General features: G+C 40.1%; 1 protein-coding gene across 1 annotated transcript in view; it reads right to left on the reverse strand.

Annotated features, from left to right (window-relative positions):
- The window catches only part of PPM1A (protein phosphatase, Mg2+/Mn2+ dependent 1A), a 46,631-nt gene extending 27,251 nt beyond the window's left edge, over positions 1-19,380 (reverse strand). The window contains exon 1 of the mRNA XM_043918994.1: positions 18,959-19,380. The gene's annotated coding sequence lies outside the window, so the exon portion shown is untranslated. The remainder of the gene's footprint in view (positions 1-18,958) is intronic.
- Between the last annotated feature and the right edge of the window lie 4,850 nt (positions 19,381-24,230).

Consider the following 24,230-nt stretch of genomic DNA (forward strand, 5'->3'; position numbering starts at 1 on the left):
TTCAGACAAAAACTAAGGACATTTATAAGCCATACTCTGTTGCTAAAAAAATTACTAAAGGATACACTTCAGCAAGAAGAAAGGTAAATCTTTTAAATACAAGGAACAGTAAGTACAAAATCTGGTAAAATACACCCCCATAGATTGTAGCCTGCCAGGCTTCTCTGTCCCTGGAATTCTCCAGGCCAGAATACTGGAGTGGGTAGCCATTCCCTTCTCCAGGGGATCTTCCCAACTCAGGGATCGAACCCAGGTCTCTCTCACTGGAGGCAAATTCTTTACAGTCCAAGCCACCAAGGAAGCCCTATAAATAAGGAAATGAAATTTATGCTACAAAAGGGGAAATAAAATTGTACGCAATTATACACATGATGGAGTGAATGTTTGGTGTTTAACCAAACTTAAGCTCATAAAAAAGTCAAACATATAAGGAATCAAGTTGTCATGAGTAGGAATTAACATAACATATATAACTCCCTTAGTGCTGTAGGAAAAATGGGGTGTGACAGGATGGTCATATTCCAGGTCTTGAGTGAGTCCATGGGACAGGCCGCCCAGTGAAGGGTCCTTGGCTTCTCACTGTAAAGAATTCAAGAATGAGCCAGAAGTTAGGTTTCTTTAGAAAGATACACACTCCACACAGAGAGTACGGGCAGTCCCTGAGGTTGAGAGAGGCAGCCCCAAGGCATGGGGTCCTCCAGGAAAGTGAGAGCTGCTCCGCGAGATACACATTCCACAGACAGCATGCGGTCAGTCTGAAGAGGTGAGAACTGCCTGCCTCAAGGTGTGGGGGTGGCCAGTTTTTATGGGCTGGATAATTTCATAGGCTAAGAAGTGGAAGGAATATTCTATCTATCTTTGAGAAGAGGCAGATATTTCTAGGAACTGGGGTACCATCCACTATTTGGCTTTTAAGGTCCCCCTCAGAACTATCACTGTGCCTGTAGGTGTATCATTTAGCACATGCTAACGTATTACAATGAGCATGTAACGAGGCTCGAGGTCTCTGGAAGTTGAATCTTCTACCCACCCTCTTGGGCCTACTAGGTTCCAACCAGTGTTTGTGGCATCCTGTTCTTAGTGGTTCTGTCATTCTTTTAATGGTTGTGCCCTGCCCGCTTCCTTCCTGTCTCATAAGGACTTCACATATTAATAATAGAATTAGTGAATTTAAGATATAAAATAACTATACATGAAATGTTTAATAAGATTTTTTAAAAAACAGAAAATGAAAAATAAGAAATTAAAAAATTACCAAACAAATTGGTAAAGAATTCAATGTCACTTTTAGAAGTTTTAAAGATTGCTTTTTAATCCGTTGGGTATGTAAATTTGGTGCAGCCACTATGGAAAACAGTATGGAGGTTCCTCAAAAAACTAAAAATAAAGAGTTGCCATATGATCCAGCAATCTCAGTCTTGGGCATATACTCAGACAAAACTATAATCTGAAAAGATACATGCACCCTTATGTTCATGAAAGTTAAGTGTTAGTCACTGTCGTGTCCAACTCTCTGCAACCCCATGGACTACAGCCTGCCAGGCTCCTCTGTCCATGGAACTCTCCAGGCAAGAATACTGGAGTGGGTTGCCATTTCCATCTCCAGGGGGGTCTTCCCCATCCAGGCCACAAACCTGGGTCTCCTGCACTGCAGGCAGACTCTGCCATCTGAGCCACTGGGGAGCACTATTTACAACAGCAAAGTCAAGGAAACACAACAAGGTCCATACAGAAGGTGTGGGACACACATACATGAATATACGAAATGGAGTATCACTCAGCCATTAAAAAGAACGAAACAATGCCATTTGCAGCAACTTGGATTGACCCAGAGACTATCATACTAAGTGAAATAACTCAGAGAGACAAATACCATATGGTATCACTGATATATGGAATCTAAAATATGACACAAACGTATCTACAAAACAGAAACTGACTCTCAGACACAGAGAACAGATTGTGGTTGCCAAGGGGAAGAGGTGGGAGGGGGCAGGATTAAATCAACTATTCTTCAATAAAATTAAAAAAAGAAATCAAAGTGAAAAATTATTGATATTAAAAACTCAAAGGATGATTTAAAAAACAGATTATAAAGAAATGCAGTAAATTAGCTCATTGAGTTGAAGAAATGAGAAAAATTACATTCACTTCAAAAAACCTACAACCAATGGATGAGAGAAAAGAGGAAGGTGAAAAAGAAAACTAAATTCTCCAACAATAATTAGTATAAATATAAGTAGTCCTCTAAGAAGTTTAAGACCTGGACACTGCAGTGCTCCTGGAAACTCAGAAACTATTAACTAATCTCTCTGTTCATGTCAACTACCTGTAACATAGGAGTTGTAGAGTTCCCTAGACCCTATTACCAACATTTATTCCACTGAAAGGATCAGAAGACATCAGCAAAATAATGGTACCTTATACTATACAGTAAGGCTTAATTTCATTCAACAAATGCTCTTCTGGTATCCCATATTTTCTAAATACACTTAAATCACAGCAATCTAAATTTTCACATCTTTCTTTAAAGATACAAGTTTTGTTCATGGTACATCAGTTTGCAGTTCACAGATCAAGGTCTTTAGAATATTACTCCAGTCTTGCTCAAGACTAAAAATATTTTCACAGGTTTCTCTGGTTAAATATTTTTGTAATAAAGCTCAATTTATAGACTAGTAGTTAAATCAACAAGTACTCAAGTTTCTCCTTCCATAGTATAATCTACAAAACAGTCATATATTACATATACAGTAATTCTTTGTAAATAAAAGAATACTTGCTATTAAAGCAAATTATACACATAGTCATTTTGTAAACTTGGTTTCCAAAATTAAAATCATTCACATAAATCAGATAACACACTTTATCTGTTAAATAATAAATCTCAACTGTTATAAAGAAAACGTAACCTATCTTCATCAGCTGTTTCTTTAAAAATGTATATATAAAACATTATAAGCATATTTCTGATAAGGATTTATATGCTTTATTATAAGCATGTTTCTGATATAGGAGTTTAAACATATCAGCCAAGTGGTCAAATACAGGTACTAACAGTTCCTATTAGTTTGTGCTCCCTTCCCCCCAAAATTTCCTGCTTTGTTACAGGATTTTACTGACTTTAAAGCTCTATGGGGGGAGTCCAGATCTTTGGGGGAGACTGAGTACCCCTAACTGGTTCCAAATAGGAAAAGGAGTATATCAAGGCTGTATATTGTCACCCTGCTTATTTAACTTATAAGCAGAGTACATCATGAGAAACGCTGGGCTGGATGAAGCACAAGCTGGAATCAAGATTGCTGGGAGAAATATCAATAACCTCAGATATGCAGATGACACCACCCACTATGGCAGAGAGTGAAGAGGAACTAAAAAGCCTCTTGATGAAAGTGAAAGAGGAGAGTGAAAAAGTTGGCTTAAAGCTTAACATTCAGAAAACTAAGATCATGCCATCTGGTCCCATCACCTCATGGGAAATAGATGGGGAGACAGTGGAAACAGTGTCAGACTTTATTTTGGGGGGCTCCAAAATCACTGCGGATGGTGACTGCAGCCATGAAATTAAAAGACACTCCTGGGAAAGAAAGTTATGATCAACCTAGATAGCATATTAGAAAGCAGAGACATTACTTTGCCAACAAAGGTCCATCTGGTCAAGGCTATGGTTTTCCCAGTGGTCATGTATGGATGTGAGAGCTGGACTGTGAAGAAAGCTGACTGCCGAAAAATTGATGCTTTTGAACTGTGGTGTTCGAGAAGACTCTTGAGAGTCCCTTGGACTGCAAGGAGATCCAACCAGTCCACTGGAAGGACTGATGCTGAAGCTGAAACTCCAATACTTTGGCCACCTCGTGTGAAGAGTTGACTCATTGGAAAAGACTCTGATGCTGGGAGGGATTGAGGGCAGGAGAAGGGGACGACAGAGGATGAGATGGCTGGATGGCATCACGGACTCGATGGGCATGAGTTTGAGTAAACTCCAGGAGTTGGTGATGGACAGGGAGGCCTGGCGTGCTGCGATTCATGGGGTTGCAAAGAGTCGGACACAACTGAGCAACTGAACTGAACTGAGTACCCCTAAAATCTCATTAACAATTCTAATTCAACCAGAAGGTCTGCTCTATCAAATCAAGTAAGATTTTCTTTGGCAGCAGCAATTTCTCAATTAGTGCTATTCTCTGGCTAATTCTAGAACTCTGGAGCAGCCCAATAGGGGAGCACTCACAATAGGATTCTGCTCCTTCAATCCAGAAAGCCCAAGGGCACAGTGAGAGTTTTATTCTCTGTGGGATTTCTCTAAAGAATAATTCCAAGGTGATAGGAATTTCCCAGTCTGCACAGGTTCAAACTTGACGATCTTCGAACAGCCCAAAAGAAACCTATGACTATGGTTCAACTTCAAAATTTCTACAAAGTTGTGGAAAGAAAATAAGGGCATTATACTTCATCAAAAAATGGATTCATCATTTGTGCTTCACAGACATATGACTAAAGTTCAAAATTTAGAACTGAAAATTTCCTATACTTTTCACTTTTCTTATCTTTTAATATAACATTTTTGACTTCTGTTTTTTCCCTCCAGGTCTTACTCTCTTCTAAGCAACCTCAAATTTTTTTATTCTTCTGCCCACAAATTCAATCTCCTTGAAAATTTTACACCATTTCTATTCTTGCTCTTTGTCCCTCCCAAGCCTGAGCATCTATCTGTTTTCCCTTTCTCGCTTTTAATTCCTCCTCATTCTTGTGTTTACGACAGAGTAAGAAGGCAGGGTACAGGCAAGCCTGCTGCAAAGGAAAATATTTCAATGAATTCATGAAAGTCTGAGTTCATAAAGTAAGAGAGAAATAGCAATTAAATCAACATATTAGGGAAGCTAAGGGGCTACTGAGCAACCCACAGTGAAAAGTACTACTGGAGGTGAGGACTACATATTCCCCGAAGTTACTAGTGAAGAGCCTGATTTTTGGTTTAAATTTGGATAGTGTTTACAATTACTGAATAACTTTTCCTGGTCATAGAAGGAGGAAACAGCCATTATTTAAGCTGTAAAAAGAGGTTAAATTATTTCTAGCTGGTTATCTCATGAGATACACAAGATGTTTATCAAAGCTAGCAATCACTGATCAAAAAGTTATCTGGATCCCATTTATATGAAATATCCAAATCTACAGAGACAGAAAGGAGATGAGTGGTTGATGAGGGCTGGGGGAGAAGAGAATGGGGAGTGACTCTTAATGAAAACCAAGGTTTCTTTTGGGTGTGATGAAAATGTTCTAAAAATAAACTGTGGTGATGGCTGCACAATTCTGTCAATACAGTGAAAACTACAGAGTGGTTAACTTCATATGGGTGAATCTTATGTTATTTTAGTTACATCTTAATAAAGCCATTTAAAAAGATTACTATGATTTTTTACCATATGATCAAGAGATGCAGAAAAAACTTGTGACAAAATTCAACACCCATTTATGATAACAACTCTCCAGAAAGTAAGCATAGAGAAGACATACCTCAACATAACAAAGGCCATATATGACAAACCCACAATAAACAACATTCTCAATTGTGAAAAACTGAAAGCATTTCTTCTAAGATCAGGAACAAGACAAGGATGTCCACTCTCACCATTATTATTCAACATAGTTTTGGAAGTCCTAGCCATGGCAATCAGAGAAAAGAAATGAAAGGAATCCAAATTGGAAAAGTAGTAGTAAAACTGTCACTGTTTGCACATGACATGATACTATACAAAGAAAATCCTAAAGATGCCACTAGAAAACTACTAGAGCTCATTAATGAATTTGGTAAAGTTGCAGCATACAAAATTAACCCACAGAAATCTTTTGTATTCCTATATACACTAACAATGAAAGATTAGGAAGAGAAATCTCATGACTTCCCTGGTGGTATACTGGATAAGAATCTGCCTGCCAGAGCAGGACATGGGTTCGACCCTGGTCCAGGAAGATTCCACATGATGCGGATCAACTAAGCCTGTGTGCCACAAGTACTAAGCTTGCACTCTAGTACCCATGAGTTGCAACTACTGAAGCGCGAACCAAGCTACTGAGCCTGTGTGCCGCAACTACTGAAGGCCGTGTGCCTAGAGCCCATGTGCCACAACAAGAGAAGCCTTCACAATGAGAAACCCGCACACTGCAACTAGAGAAAGCCTGTGAGCAGCAACAAAGACCCAGCTCAACCAATAGAACAAATAATTTTTTAAAAGGAAGATTTTAAAAAAGAAAAATTAAGGGAACAATCCCACTTATCACTTAACAAAAAATAAAATATCAAGGAATAAACCTACATAAGGAGGCAAAAGTCCTAGAAAACTATAAGATACTGATGAATGAAATAAAAAACACAAACAGATGAAGAAATATACCATGTTCTTGGACTAAATGACTCAATACTGTGAAAATGACTATACTACCCAAAGCAATCTACAAATTCAGTGCAACCTCTATCAAATCATTGACGGCGTTTTCCACAGAATTAGAACAAAAAAATTTACAGTTTATGTGGAAACACAAAAGCCCTGAATAGCCAAAGTAATCCTGAGAAAGAAAAATGGAACTGGAGGAATCAGGTTCCCTGACTTCAGACTACACTACAAAGCTACAGTAATCAAGACAGTGTGGTATTGGCAGAAAAACAGAAATAGAAAATAGATCAATGGAACAGGATAGAAGGCCCAGAGATAAACCCACATGCCTATGGTCAACCAATCTATGCAAAGCAGGCAAGAATATACATTGAAGAAAAGACAGTTTCTTCAATAAATGAAGCAACTGACAAAAGACTAATCCCCAAAACATAAACAGCTCATGCAGCTCAATTAAAAAGAAAAAACTTGAAAAAAAAAATAGGTGGGAAATCTAAATAGGTATTTCTCCAAAGAAGACATTCAGATGGCCAGCATCACTAAGTACTGTTGTTGTTCCATCACCCAGGAAAACTGGAGAGTTACATATAAAGAATGAAATTAGAATACTCCTTATCACCATACACAAAAATAAACTCAAAATGAATCAAAGACCAAATGTAAGGCTATAAACTATAAAACTCTTAGATGAAAACATAGAATACTTTGACATAAATCACAGCAAGATCTTTTTTGACTCACCTCCTAGAGTAATGAAAATACAAAAATAAACAAATGGGACTTAATTAAACAAATGCTTTTGCACAGCAAAAAGGATCATAAACAAGATGAAAAGACAACCCTCAGAATGGGAGAAAATATTTGCAAATGAAGCAACTGACAAAAGATTAATCTTCAAAATATACAAATAGCTCATGTAGCTCAATATCAAAAAAACAAACTCAGTCAAAAAAATGTGGTGGAAGATCTAAATAGACATTTCTCCAAAGATGACATACAGATGGCCAACAAACGCATGAAAAGATGCTCAACGTCACTAACTATTGTTGTTGTTCAGTTGCCCAGTCATGTCCAACTCTGTGACCCCAAGGACTGCAGCACATCAGGCCTCCCTGTCCCTCAGCATCTCCTGAAATTTGCCCAAGTTCATGTCCATTTTCATCAGTGATGCCATCCAGTCATCTCATCCTCTGTTGCCCCCTTTTCCTTCTCCTCTTCACTAAGTATTAGAGCAATACAAATCAAAACAACAAATGAGTTACCACTTCACACTGGTCAGAATGGTCATCATTAAAAATTCTACAAACAATAAACACTGGAGAGGGTGTGGAGAGAAGGGAAACTCCTACACAGCTGGTAGGAATGTAAATTGGTACAACCACTATGGAGAACAGTATGGAGGTTTCTCTAAAAACTAATAGAACTACCGTATGACCTCACAATCCCACTCGTGGGCATATACCTAAAGAAAACCATAATTCAGAAAATTACATCCACATCAATGTTCACTGCAGCACTATTTACAATAGCCAGGACATAGAAACAACCTAAAAATCTCTCAACAGAGGAATGGATAAAGGCCTAGGAGGGTGGGAGGGTGGGCCTGACATGCATACACTCTAGGTATAAGACAGATAACAAACGAGAACCTACTGCATAGCACAGTGCTCCGTGGTGACCTACATGGGAAGGAAATCCAAGAAAGAGGGGATATATGTACACATATAGCTGATTCACTTCACTGCACAGCAGAAACCAAACAACATTGTAAGGCAACTACACTCCAATAAAAGTTACAAAGAGTTACTATGATTTTATATGGCTTCCTGTGTATTTCATTTTGCATAAAAAGGTTTAAAAAAATGACCATACATCATTTGTAGTAACATGAAAGAGACTATATTAAAATTTTTTCAGATTAAAAAAGTTATCTGAAAGTTTCTCAGCTGCTCAGTATCTGTTCACCTTACAGCTTCAATATTTACTTCACTCTTTCAACTAAATAATTACTTAACCTCTGTCAACAAACCAAATTTCACCCAAATGAATTCTAATACAAAATATTGTTAATTGGGTTAAAATATACCCTAATTTACAAGTCCAAATTAAAATCTTAAAAATTAAATTTCAAAAAGCAAATCAAAGTTGACTAATCAAACCAAAGAAAATAAGTCAGATAAAGCTCTTATGCTAAATAGTATTTCCATAAACCTCATGACACAAGTCATTTAGTACCCAAACTACAGTCAGTTTACACAGATTATTAGCAGCAGTTTCAATTTCACAAAGTATGAGACAGAGCTTGCCACTTTTGATGTATGCTTCATGATTTTTTAATGTATCACCATCTTCTAGATATGCTATGATCTGAATCACACTCTCCATAAGGTACTCTTCTTAAACTTCTATAAAGCTATGTAGAAATTACTATACAATTTTTTAAAGTATAACTTTAGAAGTACACAATTGCCTGAAGAATACCTAAGCTTAATTTAATTAGAGAATTTAGTGACTATAAAATTAGATACTGAGCTATTTCTACTAAACATTATAGTATAAGCAAAATATTAAAGGATTTAGATGGCATAGAGCTATTTAGTTTTTAAAGTTTCCGAAGACTGTTCTGGTATTCACAATCTCAATTTGCCTCATCTGTTAACTATTTCAAATTTCTCAGTTTTGGATAACGTGTCTATATATTCAGAAGTGGATTCAATTCCCAGTGTGCTGTTTTTCAATTCTTGCATATTTGAAGATTCACACACTGGCCCAGAAAACAACAGCTAACTTCCTCTGCCAGTTGATTACATTTTGGAAGGAATCATGTCTCTTTCTTTTTTTTTTTTTTTTTTTGGAATCATGTCTCTTTCATTCATAGGTATCAATATTTAGCATTACATAGTGACATCTGATTAATATATGACATCATCATCATGACTTCTCCCTTGTCAACAGCACTAGGAACTGTTTTCTACCAAGGAAAAGGTATTCTCATAGAAGCTGACCTGCAAACAAATTGTATCCTACCATTTCCGTTGTTATTCTATAGAATACATAGTGCTAATTTACCAGTCAAAAACTTGATTTTCAGGTTACTGTTCACTAATGACTTTTAAAAGTTTCTCAACATCATTAGATACACATTCATTACTGAAAAATGCCACATGAGATATGCTGAAGGAGATAAGAGAAAAGATGTAGCTTTGATTAGAAGCTACAGCCTATATATTCTCTTTCCCAGGGTTATTATTCATTTGCTCATTCAACATTCATGAATGGGTACATTTTTAAAAAAGACTTTTTTATGTGAGAAGCAAAGTATAAGGAAACTTAAACTCAAAGGATTAATTTCTGGGAGCCAAGTGTGATTTCAGACAAAAATATCTTGAATTTAGTCTGGGAGTTTTACAGTATAAAATGAACAATCCCATTTGCATTTAAAGAGATCCTTTAAATACACCAGTACAAGATCACTCTATATGGCTGACTGGCTGTTAAAATACTTGCTAACAGTATCAGGAAGTATTTATACAGACAGAGAAAATGAAGATGACAGATATGGAGTAACAGAATTAAATTATGGGTTGACCACAAAACAAAAGCTGCCACTTCTAAGATCTGCCCCTTGATGTCCAAAACAGCCTTAAAGACTCTTGGCAAAGACTCTACTGCTCTAAGAAAAGTGAAAATTCTGTTTACTATCTATTTATATTCTGAAGCATGACAGAATACTGCAAAAACGTTTTCCAACAGTCTGGTTAAGTTTTGCAATTCTGTTTGTAAAACAAAACACACAAAAACATATATACATCGCCACTCCATGCTTAGCCTCATTGTTAATATTTTCATTACTAAATTTTGTTAACAAAATAAGCAAGCTGCATCTCAAATAGCTATTGCTGCTGTTGAGTCGCTAAGTCATGTCTGACTCTTTTGTGACTCCATGGACTGTAGCCTGCCAAGTTCCTCTGTCCATGCAACTTCCCTGGCAAGAATACTGGAGTGGGTTACCATTTTCTTCTCTAGGGGATCTTGCTGACCCAGGGATTGAACCCACATCTCCTGCTTGGCAGGCAGATTCTTCACTACTGACCTACCTGGGAAACCTGCATCTCAAATAGACATAATGCCAAATAGGACACAATTTTCTACCACTCATAATTAAAGACAAAGAGCAATGCTAAGACGCCAAGTCATTCAAAGTTGGTAATGAACTATGGTCTTATTCTCTGAGGCAGTACAACAGTTCCTGAATAGCATATTTTACAATAAAATAATTGAGCCACATACAGCATGACTCAAAACAAAACAAACACAAAATCTATTTATCTACATCCCTGCCTGACAGAGTATTATCACAGAGGAACACAAAGCACCAGCCTAAATTTAAACTGGATTATCTGTGACCTATACTGTCTCATAGTGTGCTATATTTCTGGCTCATATTCAATTTTCTTTGTCCCGTGGGTAGGCATGGCAACCCACTCCAGTATTCTTGCCTGGAGAATCCCATGGACAGAGGAGCCTGGCAGGCTACAGTTCACAGGGTCGCAAAGACGCGACTGAGCACACACACACATGTTCATCAGAAAACGAGCAGGAAGACTACAAAGAATAAATAACCATATATCGAGCACATACTTAAAACAAATGAAACCTGGTCCCTGTTTTCAAGGAATTTACCTTTAATAAACCTTATTATGAAATGTTCTATTTATAGTATAATCTCTATTATGAGACCTTGTGTTTAAGACTATCTTCTTAAACTAAGAATTTAATTTGAATAAAGGGCTGATGAAATCATTTATGTCAGTGGGTGTCACAGAAGTGAACATGAATTAAATAAGCCATAAGACAAAATTTTGTATGACTTGTAGTACTAGTTGAATTATAGCTTTAACTTATAAGTGCTTTTTATATAAAAAATTTAATGGTTGTTTTTGATGAAAAGTTCTAAAGGGAGTTGACATGACATGTGATCCTGTATTCAACTCTAGTTTATACTTACACCTCAGATTGCAACTCAGTCACAAGATTGACTCTCTAGGTACAATGTAACTGTAGTCACACCCTTCATATACAAATATTTCTAACCCATCACAATTGCCTAAAGTTATTTTCACCAGTAGCAATGAAACTGCAGTGACACACATATATAATTACTTTGAAAAGTCCAAGGACATGTATTTGGCTTCTGTTATTAGCTGTGAAAATTAACCTCTATCTTAACTTCCTCATCTGTTGATACAAGTAGTAATAGTACAATATCTACCTCATATAGACAGTTATAAAAGATTTAATGAGCTATACTTCAAAATGTCTATAATAATAACTTGCATATAAGTGGTCAGTAACATTAGCTCTCAATGTTACAAGCTAATGTCAAAGCTAGAAAAAGTAAAGAGGCACACAAAGAATCAAATTTGTGATTCTGGTCTCATTAGTATCATGCTCCAATAAATAGATCTAAGCAATCACAGACTCCTTATATAAAATTATCCACTCAAAAAATTCAATAAAGAAAATTTTACTATTTTCTAAATTCTAGAAACAGTTAACAACTTGATAAAGCTTAAGTTTAGCTTAGAGATCTATATGAACACAGACTATTCATATATTAGCCATTTGTTTAAAAGTCAAAATAAAAGTCGATAGTTATTTCCATTTTTACTTATTTAAAAAATATCTTATTTAATTAAAAAAAATTTTTGCCGCACTGGGTCTTCGTTGCTGCCCACGGGCTTTTTCTAGTCACCTTTTGCATTGTGCGGGCTTCGTTCATGCAGTGGCTTCTCTTGTCACAAAGCACGAGCTCTGGGCATGCCAGCTCAGTAGCTGCAGCATGTGAACTCAGTAGTTGCAGCCCATGGGCGCAACAGCTTGGGCTCAGTAACCGTAGCACATGGCCTTCGTTGCCCGGCAGCATGCGGGATCTTCCTGAACCCATGTCTCCTGCATTGGTAAGCAGATTCTTAACTACTGGACCACCAGGGAAGTTTCTATCTACCTTTTTAAACTGGTAACATTGTCTAGTTACTGTGATTCCACAATTCCTTTCTGTTTAAAAGAATGCCTAGTTATAATAATTGCACATATAACTCTGGAAAGGGATGGATGGGATGGCTATGAGTCCTATTTAAACCTCAAAGCCAAAACACAGGAAGGTAAGATGAAATCCTTAGATCCAGAATCAACGTAATTTTCTACACCAACATAACAACTCTGACACCATTCAGATTTGCATAATCTTCACGCACTTAAAAATGTAGGTTTCGGGGAGTTCCCTGGTGGTCCTGTGGTTACGACTCATCGTTTTCACTGCCAGGGCCCAGGTTTAATCCCTGGCTGGGGAACTAAGACCCTGCAAGCCAAGTAGTGTGGCAGGAAAAAGAAAAAAAAAAAAAAAATACAGGTTCAACCAAAATAATATTTAAAAAGAGTGAGAAGAGAGCCAGAAATATCTGCCACCAGAAAGCCTTTAACTTCTTCTACAACAGTCACACCTACTTCCAGGTAGATTTTGCCTAATAAAAAATATCTGAATGTCCACTATCCACAGGCCCTGTGCCAGGCTTTGAATACAGAAAAGATATTGTATTTTCCCCTTCAGAATTTTATAATTAAATTGAACACACAATTATAATTAAAACACAAATACTTCACAGTAAGTATATGATTAAAGCTGTACAAACAATAGATGATACTATGGAAGTACAAAGAGAGGAGAAATGAAACATTCTGGTGATCAGGAAAGGTTTTGTGGGGGAGAAAATGCTAGAAATGAGCTTTGATAGAGAAGAAAACAAAAGCTGGTGAAGGAGGGATAAGAATTCTGAACTATCAATTAGCATGAGCAAAGACCCACTGAGAGGGAGAAAGTACAGGGTGCGGTCCAGAGATGGCAAGGGTACCAGTTTAGCTGAAATAAATTAGTCCAGAGGTCCAACTATGGAAAGTGTCAAAACCAAACTAAGAATTCTAAACTTAATTCTAGAGGCAAAAGGAAGTTACTAAATACATTGAGCAGAGAAATGTGATGAAAATAGTATTTTAGGAAGAATTTTGTGATGCTTTAATGAACGGAGGAGAGAGATGCAGTACAAGATGCTACTAGGAAAGACAAGTTTTGGAGTATTAAACATGGTTTGGGTATGAATTAGTAAGACCTGAACTGTTCCAATATAATTTTTCAATCTTAAATAACCCAGGACCCACATACAAAGCCTAAATGCCTTTTATGAAGACTATTTTTTTTGTTTCATAAGAAGAACTGAGTTAATGAGAATAATTTATGTCTCTTACTCTTTCGCATCTTTTCTGAGTATAGTAATAACCCTCTTGCCCATTTCTAATCATGAACTGTCTCCTCTTTAAAACTCCAACCCGTGTCCTTCATTTACTGATCATTATTGTCCAAACATTCACCTTTGCTTTATTACTTACTCTTGATTCTCTATTTAACCATCAACTCCCACCTAATCATTAACCTAATTTCTCTCCAGCTTCATATAGTCAAATAAATCTACTCATACTCAACTTTCTTTTCCATTACCTCTTAATTTTTAGTGTACTCATATACAAGGTCTATATGCCCACAACCTTTACAACCTCTTTAAAGCCTCCACTCAGTCTCCTAGTTTGTCTTTCAGGCTCACTGCTCAAGTTTTGCTCCAAGCCTCTCATACTCACTCGGTTTCTATTCCCCTAAGAATCTCTAGATTTCATATACTCAATAATAGCAGCGACCATTTATTTCTTCACAGTAGAAAACATGTCATGTGCTTTACATGGTCATCTCATTTAATCTTTGAGATTACCTAAGACAGGGCTTCCTTGGTAGTCCAGTGGTTAAGAATCTTCCTGACAATGCAGGCGACACGGATTCACTTCCTGGTCTGGGAAGATCACACATGCTGCATACACACTACTAAGTCACGCGCCACAACTACTGAGTCCCCCGGTGCTGCAATCACTGAAGCCCATGTGCCTAAAGCCCATGTTCAGCAACACAGAAGCCGCCACAAAGAGAAGCTGGCGCACAGAAAAGAGGGCAGCCCCTGCTCACCACAACTACAGAACGCCAGAGAACAATGAAGACTCAGCGCAGTGAAAGAGAGATTACCTAATGAGAAAGGTTTTCCCATTTGATTTTGACAGATAAAGAAAACTGAGGCTTAGAAAAATCAAGTAGCTTGCTAAAAGATCACCCCACTAGTAAGTTTCACCATGTTCTCTGGAGCCTTCAACATAGCTCCACTGACTGTATGCGCTCAGAAACATTTCCCCAAGTCCTTCATTACAGGTATCAACTATTCGACAATTAATATTGATTCCCTTTCTTAGTCTGAACAATGAGAGTTGAACACATAAAACTGTTTATCTCTGTGGACTTTTGAAACTTTAGGAATGAGAAAATGATCTTAAGTTCTTAAATCTCTATGGAATGTTTTAAAAGGGACTTTTGCACTGGAAGACTTATACACTACATAAATTTGTAAGGTCCCTTTTAATTCTAGGAATCTGTATCAGAAGCATAACATTCAGCTTTTCAAATTTTGATTCCTAGGAACAAGAAGGCTAATCTAACTGGGAAAGTCTGCTCAGGAGTTCTGTATTTACAGATCTGATTCTGGCACATTACTTACACTCTCTAACCCTACATTTCTTCATCTGCAACACAGAGATAACATCATATGCATTAAAGGGTTGCGGTGAAAATTAAAGCCTCATGCAAATAAGTGGTCAATAAATTACAGCTTTTATTATTCACTTTCTTATGTATCTAGAAGTAATTTGGTTTCATAGGATCTTAATTCAAATCATATCAGCCATGAAAAAAGTCTAGTGACTTTCAATCCATATCCTAAATATGAATACTTCATAAACTAAGAAAATGGAGTCCAGATAAACATACTAAGAAATATAAAAATTGAAACTCCCTTCTTTATCACATTTACTCAATGAATGTTTAAAACATCTCTTAATTTATATTATAAACACAGTATCAACAATCCATGAACACACATTAACATTATCTTTCCCTCAGTTTTCTACAAAAATTCTAAAAACTCTTATCACATTTTAGATAAAGGTATACAGAAGCTCACCTCTCTTAATTACTTTCTCTAGCTCCTTCTACCTACCTCAGCAAAAGAAAAGCTAGGTAAAGATACACAGATAGCTAGGAAATCCAAAAGTCAAAAGCATCAAGAAATATATTCTAGAGATTCATAATAAAATATAAAATTATTACTTGTGCATAAGAGCACATTAGGCATTGGAAAGAACAAAAGAAAGAATATAGGTAATCAAACTTTTGGTTTTGATATTCAGTTCAGTTCAGTTGCTAAGTCATGTCCAACTGTTTGCAACCCCATGGCCTGCAGCACACCAGGCTTCCTTGTCTGTCACCAACTCCTGGAGCTTGCTCAAACTCATGTCCATTGAGTCAGTGATGCCATCCAACCATCTCATCCTCTGTCGTCCCCTTCTCCTTCTGATACAGTTTAACCCAAATTACTTTCATATAACAGTAGTTAATAATCCCAAGTCAGAAAATTTCCTGGCTAACAGTGAAATAGAATATGAAGCAACTCAATCTTTAAAAGTTTGTCACCAACATATGAGATGGAAGACAGAACATATTCTGGAATAAAGTTACTAACCAAGGTACAGGAAGGCACAAACTTTTACCTAGTTGCTTCACAACACCTTTTCCTTCCCCTAAGGTCCATATATTTCACAGGGCCACACCTTGTTTTACCTTCTATTTGACTCTTACAGGACTCCATTTGCACAGATATTCTTAATGGGATGCCTCCTTCCTCTGATTGGGTAAGGATGGAAAGTAGTCAAGAGTACCACTCAGAGTAAGGTGCCCAAGCAAGTGTCATTCAGGGATTCGGCAAAATATCACCTTACAATTAGTTATTTAATTCTAACTACATGATCACCAACTCACATCTTAAGAAATTAACCCAGCACTCAGGCATGAGCATTTCAGGGATAACAAGCTCCCTATGGACATATGTCAGTCTTTAGCTTTAAATTTTTAAACAAACAAATAAGCATTTGCAGTTAAACCAGAATCAGCTACCCATGCTATTAGCCATTTTAATAAAGTCTAAGTGCTATGTGAACAAATTCAAAGACTGTAGGTTTTTTACTAACTGCTTAGCAATATTTACCATGTGACAATACACTGTTCTATAAATTTCTTTGAAAAAAACTGCATATCAGAGAACGAATTTTCAAATGAAGGTTTATTAACAAGTCAAGATAAGCAAGACCCAACTTGAACTGACAGGAAAACCTGCACAATGTGCTCTTAAAATGCCCTTCACATCAAATTACCAAGGGTCCTGTGCTTGTTCAAACCTGTAGGCTCAACCACCCTTTGTCTCTTGTGGAATCTCCATCTGCCTTCCTCCCAAGAGCTTTTCTAGGCTTCTCATTCCCAACAGAAAAACCGGTAAAGGCTACCCACAGGAATATCTTTCCTAAATAACAATCACTGACTTAAAATTCTTTCAAGTAAGACACAACCCTGAAAGAAAATCAGCGCCAGAATGCTGAAACATCTAAGTGCCTGGCACATAACAGGCACTGAGTCAAAGCCTATTAAATACACAATGTTGAGAATAAGCAACATTTGATAATCTACCCCTTTGGCTTTGCTGATGTTTGGAACACAACCATGACCAAACAATTCTTGTCTCCTAGTGCAGTGTTTCTTTCAACAGTTTATACTGTACTTATAGGCATCAATTTTGTTCTTCAAACAAAAATATAAACCACCTTTATATGTTAACACACACACATCACATAAAAAGAAATTCTGATGACTCAAGCATTCGACCATCTTATTTCTCAAATATATACTGAGGTACCTAGCCAAAGTTTACCAGTCTTAATATATCTCTCCCATAAAATAATTACTTCACTGAAAGTAATTACTGAAAAATATCTAGTGATATCTAATCAAAAATGTCTTAACTTCTATGTGCAGTTCACTATAGTTTCCAAAATGTGGTATAGCTGTACCTTGCACGTTAAAAGTAATCGTCACTTTATGATTGAATGTTTAAACAGATACTCGTGAGTTGCACATAAGAACAGACCTAAAACATCAAACAAGATTACTTTGTGCTTCAAATTATTTGTCAAAAGAAACAAAATCAATCAATAAAATCAAAAGAAACAAAATACACTTACAAAACAGGGAGTGGGGTGGGTCACTATGGCCCTAGTCAGTTTCCTAATCTCTAACGAGTTACAGAACCACAGACTTTGGAAAAGGCCCAATGTGTAAAAAGATAAAAACACTAAAGTGAAATTGTTCGAGTTAAAGGGCAGGTGGGGAGCAATCCTTGCTGAACTCCTGAGAGTTCTGTAACTCCTAAGGCTCAGAAGAGCACTGTTAAAAATCTCTCACTGTTCAGAGTTCTTTACAGCTAAAAAGTGGTTGTGTTTAAAACGCGAACGTGCAAGTTCGGAAAGATTAAACCTTTTCCTCGGAACAACTTTTTAAAATTTCTAATTTCCTTTAGTAATGTCAAAATCATCTACTCCGGGAAAACAAAAACCACCTCCCATAGGTTCTTACATCTCCCATACTCTTCCAGTCACTTCTTAAGATGCATTCGGCTTATAACTGCAATCAGAAGAAAATTTACAGTTGGGAGTGGGGGTGGCGAATAGACTTCTTGGCTTGCACAACTGAAGTATGACCTTTGTGGATTTTTAAGCACCGCGGTACTTGGAAAAAACAAAACAAAACAAAAAACCTCAGGTAATGAGATTTTCAAAACATATCTAAAACTGCGGTTGGCAGAGGCTCTCCACAGCCAGCTGTCCTTCAAGAAAATACTTAACATGTACAAGCAGAGCAGAACCACACCTCAACTAAACTCTAGTATCAAGAACTTTTATACGGTTAAAAAGAGAAATCGGTTCGATTTACTTCAATGGATTTGTTCGATGCCTAAATAATGAATGAACTGGAGGCATCACTGACTTGAGTTCTGAAGGAACCTCACTCTCAGCACGGTCTGCATAAAAATCTAAAGCAAATTCCCCCAAATTTAGTGTTTCGAGGCCAAGTCCGGTCCGAACGAAGCGTCCCCCCGCTTCTAACTCTCGGCCTCGCTCCAAGGGTTGGAGCCCAGAGCGAGTGGGGGCGCCGGACGCCCCCTTCCCGCTCGGGAAAAGTTCCGCCGGCTGCTCTCGGGGCAGGCCGGGCCGCGGGCCTCGTCCGTGCCGCCTCCGCTAACATCGAACCGGGCCTGGGCGGCCGGAGGGTCGCGACCCCTCCCGCGGCCGCCGCCACAAACACCCCGCCCCCGCCTCCCCGCCGCCGCCCTCGCGGAGCGTTAACCCCTCGCCGCCTGCCGCCGGGCTCCGGGGAGGAGGCCGGGCCAGGGGGTGGAGTTGTCGCGTCTCCTCCCGGGAGCGCCCGGGCAGACGCCCGGCTTGTTTACAGGCCCCAGGCCCCAGGCCTGGCCGCCGCCGCGCAGGCCCACGCCGCCCGCCCTCCCGCCCGCTGTCGGCCCGAGCGTCGCGCTTACCCGGAGCAGCCGCGGACGAGCAAGTCCCTGGTCCGCCGAGGCGGCGGCGGCGACGGCGGCCGGGGAGGGGGCGGGAGGGGGGTCACCGCGGCGGCGGCCGGCCAGGTCAGGCCGGGGAGGGGGCGGAGGAGGGGAGGAGCCGGGCTGCGTCCGGGCCCCCGGCTCTCGGCGCCCTCGCGGCTCAGATCATCCGGGCGTTGGAGCGGGAGGCGGAGAGCGGGTCCGGGAGGAGGAAGAGCCGAAGAGTCATAGCTTTCGCGCCCCACCTGCCTGGCGCCCCCCCCCCCCCCCCCTCCCCAATCACCGGTTCCCGAGCTGCAGCCTCCGGAGCACCCGAAGCTGCAAGCCGGGCGGGCGCCGAGACCACAGCTCCCTCCCTCCCGCGCGCGCTCCCGCCCCTAGCGCCGCCGCCGCCGCCGCCTCGAGCGCGTCCCCGCGCAGGCGCGCTCACGACGGCGCCGTGCTGCCCCTCCCCCACGCCTCTCACTGCCCCGCCCCGCCCCACCCCTCCCAGTCGGCTCAGCCCTCGCTACAGCTGCGGCGCGGCGGAGCAGCTGGAGAGACCCGGATGTCGTGGGGCAGGAACCGCAGCGCCGGCCGGCAAGCGGGGGGCGGGGAGGGTGCAGATGACGTCACTGCCCTACCCGGCATCTTTCGCCGCAGTCGGCTTGCTACCCCGGCCTCAGACCGAGGCTTAAGGGAGCATCGCGAATCCCGGATTGGAACCGGGACCGGGGCCTTCATCCTCTGGCGCTGGGTTGGACGGAGTGTGCGATTGTTAGGAGCCCCAGGAATCAAGATGAAGGCTGGCAGTCTGCCGACGGGAACTCGGACGCTCCCCCGGGGCATCCGGGCCTCCCGGCGCGGCGCTACCCTCTGTCTGCAAATACACAAACCACTCCCTGCGAAGGCACAGCCCACAGAGGCCGGAGGACAACCCCGTGCTTTCGACTTCTCTCGGGCACGGTCGCGGCCTGGTCCAGGCCTGGCTGCTGCGGCTCAAAAGTTAACTCGGTGTCAGGCCGCCGCCAGACCCCCTCCTCCAAGGCTCCACGCCTCCAGAGCCACCCTACCCCCAGGGACCCTTGGAGACCCACGCAGCTACCCCAGCCACACACCTCGCATCTCGAAGGGCAACTACCCGCACACCGTGCTGCCACCCCCCCACGTGCGAGTACAGCTGCTCCGCACACGAGGCACATGCTCTGAGTTTCTGGCCAGTTTCCAGGCTGTAGCTCGTCAGGTTCCACGTTGTATTTATTTGCACTTGTTAAGACAGTCACGTGATTCTGTCACTGAGGACTTCCGACGACCTCCAGTGAGGTTAAAGAAACGAAAGATTTTTCAAATTCCGGAAGACAATAAAAACGTAACAGCTGCTTATATTAAGAGTTGGAGATCTGCTAAACCTCGTTGAAACTGAACGTGCAGGTGACCAAAATCCAGCTTAGCTAGCTAGACCACGGAAAACCGGACCCACGCTGTTTGCAGACGCGGGGGATAGAATGACAAACCCTGGGCGGCCAATGAATCAGAACTGAGGAGCAGTACATCACCAGCAGGGTCTCCTATTGGCTGGGGTGTCCTTCCTTTCTCTTGTCAGAGACTTAACCTGTTCAGAGGTTTAACCTACACCACATTTGCAGGAACAATGTAAAGATCTGAGATTTAAAAATTTTTAAAGATTTGAGATTTTAAAAAGATAGATTTTGAGATCTGATATTTAAAAAGATGCTCTGGTAAATACAAAGAAAAACCAAACACTTCATTATTAGAGGCAGGTACTTTAAAAAGAACAACTGAAAATATTATCCAAATCATGTTCTGGCAGATAAAAAGGTAAATTTGTGATGGGGCCTCTCTATTTTATCCCAGGAGCTTGTACCCTACTTTGTATCTCCTAAAATACAAATGCTTAGTTTGTATCTCCTAAAACCACTTTGTTGCTCCAACTCTTAGATCAAAAGCAACCCATTTATTCTGTCCCTGTCATTTAGCTTGGGCTTCCCTGATGGCTCAGCTGGTAAAGAATCCTCCTGCAATGCCAGAGACCTGGGTTCGATCCCTGAGTTGGGAAGATCCCCTGGAGAAAGGAAGGGATACCCACTTCAGTATTCTGGCCTGAAGAATTCCATGGACTATACAGTTGCAAAGAGTCAGACACGACTGAGCAACTTTCACATAGCTGCTTTTAAAGCTGTAAAAGTCCTCTGGAGTTTTTTCAACATTTTTTGGAAGATTCTGTTCCTTTCACTTTCAGGTCTGGGACCTAATAACAGTATCAAACAATATCACCCAATGATCACTGGCAGGCCACTTCTTCAAGGAACTTCAGTGTTACTCTACTCAGTATCTTTGGGGTTAGGATTTCTTAGAGTAAGATGAAGATGGATCATTTCCAGGTATATAAAGTAAAAATAAAGTTCACTTATATATTTGGTCCCAGTATTATCTGAGGACATATTTCCTAATTAATTCTCCCCACATTTGCTAAAAGAAAAAAGAAGGAAATTAGATCAGATATCTTTGAAATTCTACCTAATTGGAATCCATAATGCTTCAGACATGGATTGCTAACATCCATGCTAACATCCACATGCTAGCAGCATGATTAGCATGCTAGTGGACTCGTTCCCATTCTAAAATGGAAAAGCCCATGTGACTACCCCTATTTGGAGCACCCTTAGAAAACAAATTTTCTTATTCATAAGACAGGACCTGGGTCACCAGTGGCTCTATTGGACTATAAAGAGCTCAAAGGTCTTGCCTGTCTTTTTGCTTCCTTCCTTTAGGCTTCCACATCTTTCTTCTCTCTGTTCTACACTTATAGAAGATTCTGAGTCAGTTATAATGGAAGAGGTAGAAAAATAGGAAATATGAGCATAGAGAAATTTTTAAGGAGTCTGTAGTGTACCATAGACTGACAGTTAAGCTGCACCTTTCCACTATTTCTTATTTCTGAATACAGCTTGCAGGAACATTCAGGTATTGCAGGTATTCATGAGGAAACTCATAGGTTGTAAGATTAACAGTTTAAAATTTGGAAGAAAGATATCTTAATATTATCTAAATAAATGTTTAGATGTGCTTGATGTTAAATGTGCTTGGTATAATAGCCTCTTCCTTATTATTAATGTTATACTACATTTCATATTCCCTAAATATTGTACTAAATATTCCCTAAATATTATGCTAAGGGCAAAAAAATTAAACTATTAGAAGAGGGGAAAGTGACATTGAAAAAAGAAGGTTAAAAGTTTCTTCTCTTTTCAACTACAAGTCTTTGCTTGGGTCTCCTACACACATTTGGGATGTTCATAGTCAGTTTTGGCAAAACATCAGTGAGAATATATTGCCATAATTGTACTTCAGTAATTTTTACAGGTATATTGTCTAACTGTTCTACTCTGCTTCAGAAATCTGTTTGTATTTCAGTTACCAAAGAGGAAGGCGGTTTTCTGAAAGGTTAGTTTTCAAGTCCTGGATTTAACTGTGTGCCATTAGACTATAACTGAGAGGCTTGGGGATGAGGACAGGCAGTGATGAATTGGCAGCTTACTCTGGTTAGCAGTACTCCTGTCTTTTCCTCCACAGTCAGGATGTTTTTCTTAAGGTCTACATTTTTTGTAAAGCCCAATTACTATTGTGAATCCATCCAAGACAGTCACCTAAGACAGCCTGGCTTGGGCCTCTCAAAATGATCTCAGTGATGTAAGTAGCCCCTCAGGTGAGGACCTGTGAACCCCTCAGCTGAATCATCCATCCGTTCACACTGAGGCCAGTCACTACCCAAGAGCCGCAAAGCCAAGCAGAACACGCACTCAACACCCTTCCTCCTCCTTCGCTACCTGTTGCGCGTATTTTTCTCACAGATGTCCTCTTCTGATGTCTTCCTCTTCTTTCTTTCCTCCTCCTTATTATTCTCTTTTCCTTCTGTCCTCTTTTTATCTCCTTTGCTCTTCTTTTTCTCATTTTTCTTTTCTCACTTTTCCTTAGCCTAGTCGAAATTACAGTTTCTGCTGCCCACTTTCTCCTGAAGAAATACATATGAGCCGCTAGGCCCCCTACACTAATTTTGTTGGGAGGGGTGAACCCCCCTCACCTGACCCTCCTTGCTCCATCCTCTCTGACCATAGCAGGTCATGAAAATCAGCTGTTTAAAGGACAGTCACAGAATGAAAAGGATTAGAGAATCTTGTCCTGTGTGACATCACTGAGGTGGCCCCACTGGGGTGGGGCAGACAGGAGCCAGCAAGTTGGAGCTGCCATTGTGGCTACCCCTAATCCGAGAGAAATGTGGCCACCGGGAGTGTCACAGGTCAAGCCCTGGCTAATCTTTAGGGTAGGATCTTGCTTCAAGAGACTGTAGGTGGCCCCAGCCCCACACCATTGATGTGGACCTTGTTAGACAAGTTCCTCTGTTCAACAGCTGCCTATTATGTGCCAGGCACTGTGCTGGAGACTGGGGGTAGTTTATGACATCAATGAGCAAAAGTCTCAGCCCCAAGCAGCTAATGTTATAATGAGAGATATAGACAAAGAAGTAAACAAATGAACAAGGAAATTACAGATTGTGATCAGTGCTATGAAGGAAATAAGTAAGGAAACAGACTGGGGAAATACACTTGAAACAAGTGTACAGGGAAGACCTTTCTAGAAAGGCAGCATTCGAGCTGAAGGATGAGGAGTCAGCTTTGTAATCAACCAGGGAAGAGCTTTACAGGCAGAAGGATCACCAGAAACCAAGGGCCTGATGTGGAAAAGGGCTTGAGAGAACGGTTGTCTGCAGACCGAAGAGAAGTTCAGCATACTCAGGCAAATATTTTATAAAGTTGCTCAAGTTTAGAATTGTAACTTAAAATATTTGGGATACTTAATCCAGTTTATAGCTAGGAAACCACATTGAGTAGAGGGACACAATTCATACAAAATAACTTGCTGAATTGATCTAGCCCCAAAAGGCAAAGCAGCTTTGAGAAATCAAAATTAAAAATCAAAGGACTTTTATTCAGGTATTGAAATTAAGAAGCATTCTGCAATACCATAAAGAGGTCCCTTCAAACTGTCCAACAGGAGCTAGAAATGAGTAAACTAAAGTTTGGAAAAAAATGTTTTTCTCCCAGTTTAGATAGCTATTCTTAATAAGACTTAGCAAAAATTTGGACTTCTTGAGAACAATTTTTCCAGGAGTTTACTGTCTGTTGTGGGCATTACAGAAGATCTCACACTAAAGCATACCTTTGAACACTGCATACTTCGGAGGAGAAGGGGA

Source organism: Cervus elaphus, chromosome 12, assembly GCF_910594005.1.
Source record: "Cervus elaphus chromosome 12, mCerEla1.1, whole genome shotgun sequence".
In the NCBI taxonomy this organism is placed as follows: Eukaryota; Metazoa; Chordata; class Mammalia; order Artiodactyla; family Cervidae; genus Cervus; species Cervus elaphus.